This window comes from Chiloscyllium punctatum, chromosome 39 (genome assembly GCF_047496795.1).
Source record: "Chiloscyllium punctatum isolate Juve2018m chromosome 39, sChiPun1.3, whole genome shotgun sequence".
NCBI classification, from domain to species: Eukaryota; Metazoa; Chordata; class Chondrichthyes; order Orectolobiformes; family Hemiscylliidae; genus Chiloscyllium; species Chiloscyllium punctatum.
The window spans coordinates 59,261,183-59,269,703 of NC_092777.1; the positions used below are offsets into that span (position 1 = coordinate 59,261,183).

The following is an 8,521-nucleotide window of genomic DNA, read 5'->3' on the forward strand; positions in this document are numbered from 1 at the left end:
TTTGATATATAATTTCAGTTACATCACACTGTAAACTTTTGTTATAAATTCTGCGTCCTACGATCTTATACTCCACAACCATTCAATGAAGGGAGCAGAGCTCGGAAAACTAGTGCTTCGAAATAAACACTAGGAGTATAACCTGGTGTTGTGTGATTTTTAACGTTGTAGACCTCAGTCCAAAACCGGCACCTCCAAAGCATTCGTTTGACAGGATGTTGTTCAGTTTATTTTATGATGGGCACAAAATAATGAAAACTCATTGACCCAGTGAAGCATGGGTCAAAAGGCAACTTTCTTATGAATCGATGTTTGCCAGCCCATGGTCACTGGATGGTGCAGCCTGTGTGTAAAGTGTAGATTAGAGTGGTGCTGGAAAAGCACAACAGGTCAGGCAGCATCCGAGGAGCAGGAAAATAGACGTTTCGGGCAAAAGCGCTTCATCAGGAAGGGCCGAAACATTGATTTTCCTGCTCCTCAGATGCTGCCTGACCTGTTGTGCTTTTCCAGCATCACCCTAATCTAGATTCTGATCTCCGGCATCTGCACTCCTCACTTTCGCCTGTAAAGTGGAGTGACTGATGCCCGGCTTAGTTTCTTCATTTTTGTTTTGTCTGGACGTTTTATTTTACACTTTATGATCAATTCTCCACTGAATCTTTGCCAGGACAAATGGGATAAGAGCGAATAAGATGGCAAAATCTGCCCCAGATTTAGGACAGAGCGGGAAAAGAGGGAGGGTGGAAAGGCAAGAAAAGAAGTAGTGAATCCAAAGCAAATAAAACTACTTCACTTAGCCAGGATTATCGTTTCTCCGCCTTTTGGCTGAGATCAAATACGGTTCCCCGCCGGAGGCAGCTCCGCTCTGGGGATGAATGGGAAAGAGCAGCGAGTGGGTGTGTAACAATTGGTGACCCGGTGGTAACCCATGACCACCAGTTGCAACATTCGGAAAACAAACACAAAACGTTACAATGTAACCACTTCCATCGCGCTAAGACTCGCTGACTACAGTAAATAGCAACAAAGTATCTGTACCGTCGGTAGTCGTGGCCGAGTGGTTAAGGCGATGGACTAGAAATCCATTGGGGTCTCCCCGCGCAGGTTCGAATCCTGCCGACTACGGCTTAATAATTTTCTTTTCTTTTACACGGATTTTATTTTTGCCAGCCTCTGGCATTTCACACAATTAAAACATGTCAGCACAACTCAAATATTTTCAGCGGGAAGCTGAAAATCTAAACCGTATCGGTGATTACTTCCTGCTCCTCCAGAACACCCGCTTCGTCAAAACAAGTCGAAATTCTCTCGCAATTATTTTAATTTTTTTTATTACTGTTTTCGACCATCTGCCGAAGGAACTTTTTGATGTCCTATAAATTTATGAATAGGGACCATTGTCTAAGTTAGACAGAAAATATTAAAGACGGTAATACCGCTGTGTTTCTTAAAACACTAATTTGTACATTGGGAATGCTGCCCCCCACCGAGTCCGTAGCGTTTCGCATCCGGAGATGTTACTTATTTATGGGATCTATAATCTCTGTAAATTTATGTGTTAAATATTATCAAAACAATCACTTGTGTTCCATATATTGTCCACTTGTCACTTTTAATTGGGTAAAGCAGTTAGCAATACTTCATAGGAGCTCCATTAGTAATCTCTGTGATAGAATCAGAAAAAAGTTTACAGGACAGAAGGAAGCCATTTCACCCTCCATGGTCTTCTGAAGGAGCAATGCACATTGTGCCATATGTCTGCCTTTTCTCCACGACTTGCATTTTTCTCCTTTTCAGAAAATGATTCAACTTCCGTTTGCAAATTTCACTTGAACTTGTTTCCACCACACTCAACCACCTATTCCAAACCGTTTGTTATGTGAATAAGTTTCTCCTGGTATCGTCTTTGCTTCTTTTGCCAATTACCTTAAATGTGTAATCACTGATTTGCAATTCTTCTACCAATGAGTATTGATTATCTCTAACTATTCTGCCCGGACCTCTCATGATCTTGACCACCTCAATCAAATTTCCTCTCAATCTTCTCCAAGGAGTACAGCCCCACACTCTCCAACCTCTCTTCATTACTGACATTCTTAGACCCAGTCTCATTCATATTTTCTTCAGCCTCCTAAAGATTGGGGCCTAGAACTCGATATAAGGGCAAACCAATCTGAGCAAAAGTATCATATCACATTAAACACACAACAAACTTGTATTGTCATTGTTTTGGGCCACATTCTAGCCATTTGAGATAACTGACTCCAATTAAGTTTGAATTGTTCTAAATGTACATTGCTATTATGCAAGAGTTGGTATTAGGAGTTGATTCAGAGGTCCGTAATGATCTAACTGAATGATTTTAAAAATCACACAGCACCAAGTTATAGTCCAATAGGTTTATTTGAACGTACAAACTTTCAGAGCACTGCACCTTCATCAGGTAGCTAGTGGGGCAAGATCATAGGACACAGAACTTAAAGTAAAAGATCATAGTGTCAGACAACTGATGTGATGTATTGAACAAACCTAGATTGCTGTTAAGTCTTTAATCGCAGAATGGAGATGCAGGTTTCAAGTGACTTCACAGCAATCCAGGTTTGTTTAAAAATTCACATCAGTTGTATGATACTTTGATCTTTTACTACAAATTCTGAGTCCTATGACCCTGTCCCACTAGCTACATGATGAAGGAGCAGAGCTCCAAATGCTTGTACTTCCAAATAAACCTGTTGTACTATAACCTGGTGTAAAAACAATGACTGCAGATGCTGGAAACCAGATTCTGGATTAGTGGTGCTGGAAGAGCACAGCAAGTCAGGCAGCATCCGAAAAGCAGGAAATCGACGTTTAGGGCATAAGCCCTTCATTGGGAATGAGGTTTGTGGGCCGGGTTGGTGGGGGGGAGGGGGTTGTGGAGAGAGAGATAAGTGGGAGAGGTGGAAAAATGGGAGGGGTGTGGTCTGGTATTCTGTGATTTTTAACTTTGTCCACCTCAGTCCAACACCGGTACCTACATATCATATTGAAACAGATGAAATTGTCTAAATGGCCTTCTCCTGATTCTATGTTCTAAAAACAATTGCAGCACTTCAAAATGCCAAAGCAAAATAATCACCTTCAAAATCTACAAACATTGCCAAATAAAAAGATAAGGGCAATCCGTAGTCAGCGAGATTCAAACATGGGTGGGGAGGGACCCCAAAGGGACTAGATTAATGTACAATATCTGGTTGGCATGGATGAGTTGGGCTGTAGGGTCTATTTCTGTATTGTACATCTCTATGACTCTTCGGCCATACAAAATGGAAATGTGACACCTTCAGGTTCCCAACCAAGCCACATACCATCTAGACTTGATATTATATCAGTATTCCATCAGCATCTCTGGATCAAAATCCTGGAATACCCACCCTAACTACACTGTGGTTTTACAGGCACCACAAAACTGCCTCATGACTACCTTGTCAAGGGCAATAAATACTCGTCTAATTTGCAATGGTCACCACTGATGAATGAACATAAAAAATTTGATAAGTGCAGGATAAAATTATAAGTAGGGAAGCTTCATTACGTTTTAAAATATTAATTTGCGGGATGAGGGCATTGCTGGCTGGACAAAACATTTATTCCCAATTCCGAATTGCCGTTGTGAAGGTGGTACTGAATTGGCTTCTTAAACCAGTACATTTCTTGGGATGTAGGCATGTGATAGATGGGTTCCTGAGTTAAGAACAGCAATATATTTCCAAGTCAGGTCGGTGTGTGACTTGGAAAGGAACTTACAGGTGGTGGTGCTCCGATGCATCTGCTGCCTTTGTCCGTTTTGGTGGCAGAGGAAACAAAATTGGTGAATTATTTCAGTGAATCTTGAAGATGGCATACAGTGTTCCACTGTGTGTCAAAGGAGAAGGGACTGACTGTTGAAGGTGGTGAAGGGGGTAACAGTTAGACAGGCAGTTTTCTATGAAAAGTGTTGATCTTCTTCAGGTGTTATTAGAACTGCAGCTATCCATTATACTCCTGCCTTGCACCTTGTAAAAAGTGGACAGGCACTGTAGACTGTATTTGCTGCAGAGTACCCAGGTTCTGATATGCTCTTGTAACCACAGCATTTGTATGACTGGTCCAGTTCAATTTCTAGTCAATGGTAACCCACAGGATGTTGATATTGATCGTACAATCTTTTGCACTGCCATGTAGATACCAGTTATGCATTTGCAATGAAAACCCAGGTCCTGGCTAGTTCTGGAGCACAAGTCCTCAGTGCAATTGTTGCAATATTATCAGGGCCCACAGCTTTTGCAATATTCAGTATCTTTTCCTTGATGTCATGTCGAGCAAATTTAATTGGTTGAAAACTGGCATTTGTGATATTGGAAACCTCAGGAAAAGCTGAGATGAATCATTCACTGACATACCTGGCTGAAGGTAAATGCTTTTGCTTCAGTCCTGTCTTTTGCACTGATTTGTTGGATTCCCCATTGTTAGAGACAATGATGTTAATTGTTAATTGTTACCACCAATCACAACTGGATGTTGCAGGATTACAGCACTTAGGTCTGAGCAGTTGGTGTTGGAATCATTTAGCCCTCTCTTTTGCATGTTGCTTCTAAGTGTTTGGCATGCAAGTAGTCCTGTGTTGTAATTTCATCACATTGACATTTTTTTTAAGGCATGTCTGGTGCTTAACCACTACACCCACTTGCACTCTCTATTAAACCAGGATTGATTTCCCGCTTGAGTTGTTGGATTATTTAAAGTCTGTCCCATTTAGCATAGTGATAGTGTCACACATGACGGAGGGTATTTTCAATATGAAGGCAGGATTTCGCCTCCTGAAGGACTGTGCAGAGATCACTCTTATGTGTCCTGTCTTGGGCAGACACGTGCAGATGGAGGAGTGGTGAGGATGAGGTCAAGTTGAGTGTTCTCTTGTTGATACTCACTAGAGTCATAGAGATGTACAGCACGGAAACAGACCCTTTGGTCCAACCCATCCATGCCGACCAGATATCCCAACCCAATCTAGTCCCACCTGCCAGCACCTGGCCCCTATCCTTCCAAACCCTTCCTATTCATGTACCCATCCAAATGCCTCTTAAATGTTGAAATTGTACCAGCATCCACCACTTCCTCTGGCAGCTCATTCCACACACGTACCACCCTCTGTGTGAAAATGTTGCTCCTTAGGTCTCTTTTATATCTTTCCCCTCTCACTCTAAACCTATGCCCTCTAGTTCTGGACTCCCCGACCCCAGGGGAAAAACACTTTGCCTATTTACCCTATCTATAATTTTGTAAACCTCGATAAGGTCACCCCTCAGCCTCCGACGCTCCAGGGAAAACAGACCCAGCCTGTTCAGCTTCTCCCTATAGCTCAAATACTCTAACCCTGGCAACATCTTTGTAAATCTTTTCTGAACCCTTTCAAGTTTCACAACATCTTTCCGATAGGAAGGAGACCAGAATTGCAAGCAATATTCCATCAGTGGTCTAACCAATGTCCTGCAGAGCTGGAACATGACCTCCCAACTCCAGTACTCAATACTCTGACCAATAAAGGAAAGCATACTAAATGCCTTCTTCACTCTCCTATCTAGCTGCAACTACACTTTCAAGGAGCTATGAACCTGCACTCCAAGGTCTCTTTGTTCAGCAACACTCCCTAGGACCTCACCATTAAATGTCTAAGTCCTGCTAAGATTTGCTTTACCAAAATGCAGCACCTCGCATTTATCTGAATTAAACTCCATCTGCCACTTCTCAGCCCACTGGCCCATCTGGTCAAGATCCTGTTGTAATCTGAGGTAAACCTCTTCGCTGTCCTCTACAACTCTAATTTTGGTGTCATCTGCAAACTTATTAACTGTACCTCTTATGCTCACATCCAAATCATTTATGCAAATGACAAAAAGTAGAGGGCCCAGCACCGATCCTTGTGGCACTCCACTGGTCACAGGCCTCCAGTCTGAAAAACTACCCTCCACCACCACCCTCTGTCTTCTACCTTTGAGCCAGTTCTGTATCCAAATGGCGGGTTCTCTGAATTCTGAGCTTGCTAATCAGTCTCCCATGGGGAACCTTGTCGAACGCCTTACTGAAGTCCATATAGATCACATCTACCGCTCTGCCCTCATCAATCCTCTTTATTACTTCCTCAAAAAACTCAATCAAGTTTGTGAGACATGATTTCCCACGCACAAAGCCGTGTTGACTATCCCTAATCATTCCTTGCCTTTCCAAATACATGTACATCCTGTCTCTCAGGATTCCCTCCAACAACTTGCCCACTTCTGAGGTCAGGCTCACCGGTCTATAGTTCCCTGACTTGTCTTTACCGCCCTTCCTAAACAGTGGGACCATGTTAGTCAATCTCCAGTCTTCCGGCGCCTCACCTGTGACTATCGATGATACAAATATCTCAGCAAGAGGCCCAGCAATCGCTTCTCTCGCTTCCCACAGAGTTGTAGGGTCCACCTGATCAGGTCCTGGGGATTTATCCACCTTTACCTGTTTCAAGACATCCAGCACTTCCTCCTCGGTAACATGGACATTTTGCAAGATGTCACCATCTATTTCCCTATAGTCTATACCTTCCATATCCTTTTCCACAGTAAATACTGATGCAAAGTAATCATTTAGTATCTCCCCCATTTTCTGCGGCTCCACACAAAGGACGCCTTGCTGATCTTTGAGGGGCCCTATTCTCTCCCTAGTTACCATTTTGTCCTTAATATCTTTGTAAAAACTCCTTGGATTCTCCTTAATTGTATTTGCCAAAGCTATCTCATGGCCTTTTTTTGGCCTCCTGATTTCCCTCTTAAGTATAGCTGCCACATACCCAGCTTCACAGCTACATCCATAAAGGCACCACCAGACCAGTCTGTAGTGGTGCTACCTTGCAATAAGTCCCTGCCTAGAGTATAATGTGTCCTGGCCACCCGCAATTGTTTGTGAGCAGAGTTCAATATGCTCATTAACTGAAAACCTCAGGACAGGGTGGGGTGGGAGCACAGCATTGGGGTTTAACAATCAGCAGGATATTATCCACCTTTGATCTGATGCCACAAGAGGCATGGGGTCTGGAGTCAATGGTGAAGACTCCCAGGGCAACTATTTATTGACTGTGTGCCATGGTGCCACAGTGGGAAGGTGATAGGAGGACATTCCAAGGCAGGATGCTGTACTTGATGAGTCTGTGGACAGCTTTGGGTCCAAGAGGGATGGATTTGTTGCAATATCTGGTGACAAGATCAATATCAGATTGTCCAACTAGTTAATTCCTTGCTATAGTACGTACATTCCAAGCAAACAGGACCAGAACCAGGAAAACGTTAAGCATTGGAAGTGAAAGGAACAATTGACAGTTTTGATGCAGGAAAAATGTCAAGATAAGTGACCTGTACAAGAAGGAAGGATTGCACCTAAATTGGAAGGGGATAATATACTGGCAGGGAAACTTGCTAGAGCTGCTCGGGAGGATTTAAACTAAGGTGGAGGGGTGGGACCCAGGGAGATAGTGAGGAAAGAGATCAACCTGAGACTGGTACAATTGAGAACAGAAGCGAGTCAAACAGGGCAGGCAGGGACAAAGTAGGACTAATACATTAAACTGCATTTATTTCAATGCAAGGGGCCTAACAGTGAAGGCAGATGAACTCAGGGTAAGGTTAGGAACATGGGACTGGGATATCATAGCAATTACAGAAACATGGCTCAGGGATGGGCAGGACTGGCAGTTTAATGTTCCAGGATACAAATGATACAGGAAGGATAGAAAAGGAGGCAAGAGAGGAGGGGGAGTGGTATTTGGAAGCATATGTCAGGTATAGACAGGATAGATCAAGTGAATCCTGAGAAGAGTATAAAGGAAGTAGGAGTATACTTAAGAGGGAAATCAGGAGGGCAAAAAGGGGACATGAGATAGCTTTGGCAAATAGAATTAAGGAGAATACAAAGGGTTTTTACAAATACATTAAGGACAAAAGGATAACTAGGGAAATAATAGGGCCCCTCGAAGATCAGCAAGGCGGCTTTTGTGCGGAGCCGCAGATAATGGCGGAGATACTAAATGAGTATTTTGCATCAGTATTTACTGTGGAGAAGGATATGGAAGATATAGACTGTAGAGAAATAGATGGTGACATCTTGTAAAATGTCCATTTTACAGAGGGGGAAGTGCTGTATATATTGAAACGGGTAAAGGTGGATAAATCCCCAGGACCTGATCAGGTGTACCCGAGAACTCTGTTGGAGGCTAGAGAAGTATTTGCTGGGCCTCTTGCTGAGATATTTGTATCATCGATAGTCACAGGTGAGGTGCCGGAAGACTGGAGGTTGGCAAACGTGGTGCCACTGTTTAAGAAGGGTGGTAAAGACAAGCCAGGGACCTATAGACTAGTGAGCCTGACCTCGGTGGTTGGCAAGTTGTTGGAGGGAATCCTGAGGGACAGGATGTACATGTATTTGGAAAGGCAAGGACTGATTTGGGATAGTCAACATGGCTTTGTGCGTGGGA

At 43.2% G+C, this 8,521-nt stretch overlaps 1 non-coding gene across 1 annotated transcript; it reads left to right on the plus strand.

The window, feature by feature from the left end:
* The first annotated feature begins 1,043 nt into the window (after nucleotides 1-1,043).
* Nucleotides 1,044-1,125, plus strand: trnas-aga (transfer RNA serine (anticodon AGA)). The gene has a single exon. It is a non-coding gene; the product is annotated as a tRNA-Ser (tRNA).
* Nucleotides 1,126-8,521: the final 7,396 nt, after the last annotated feature.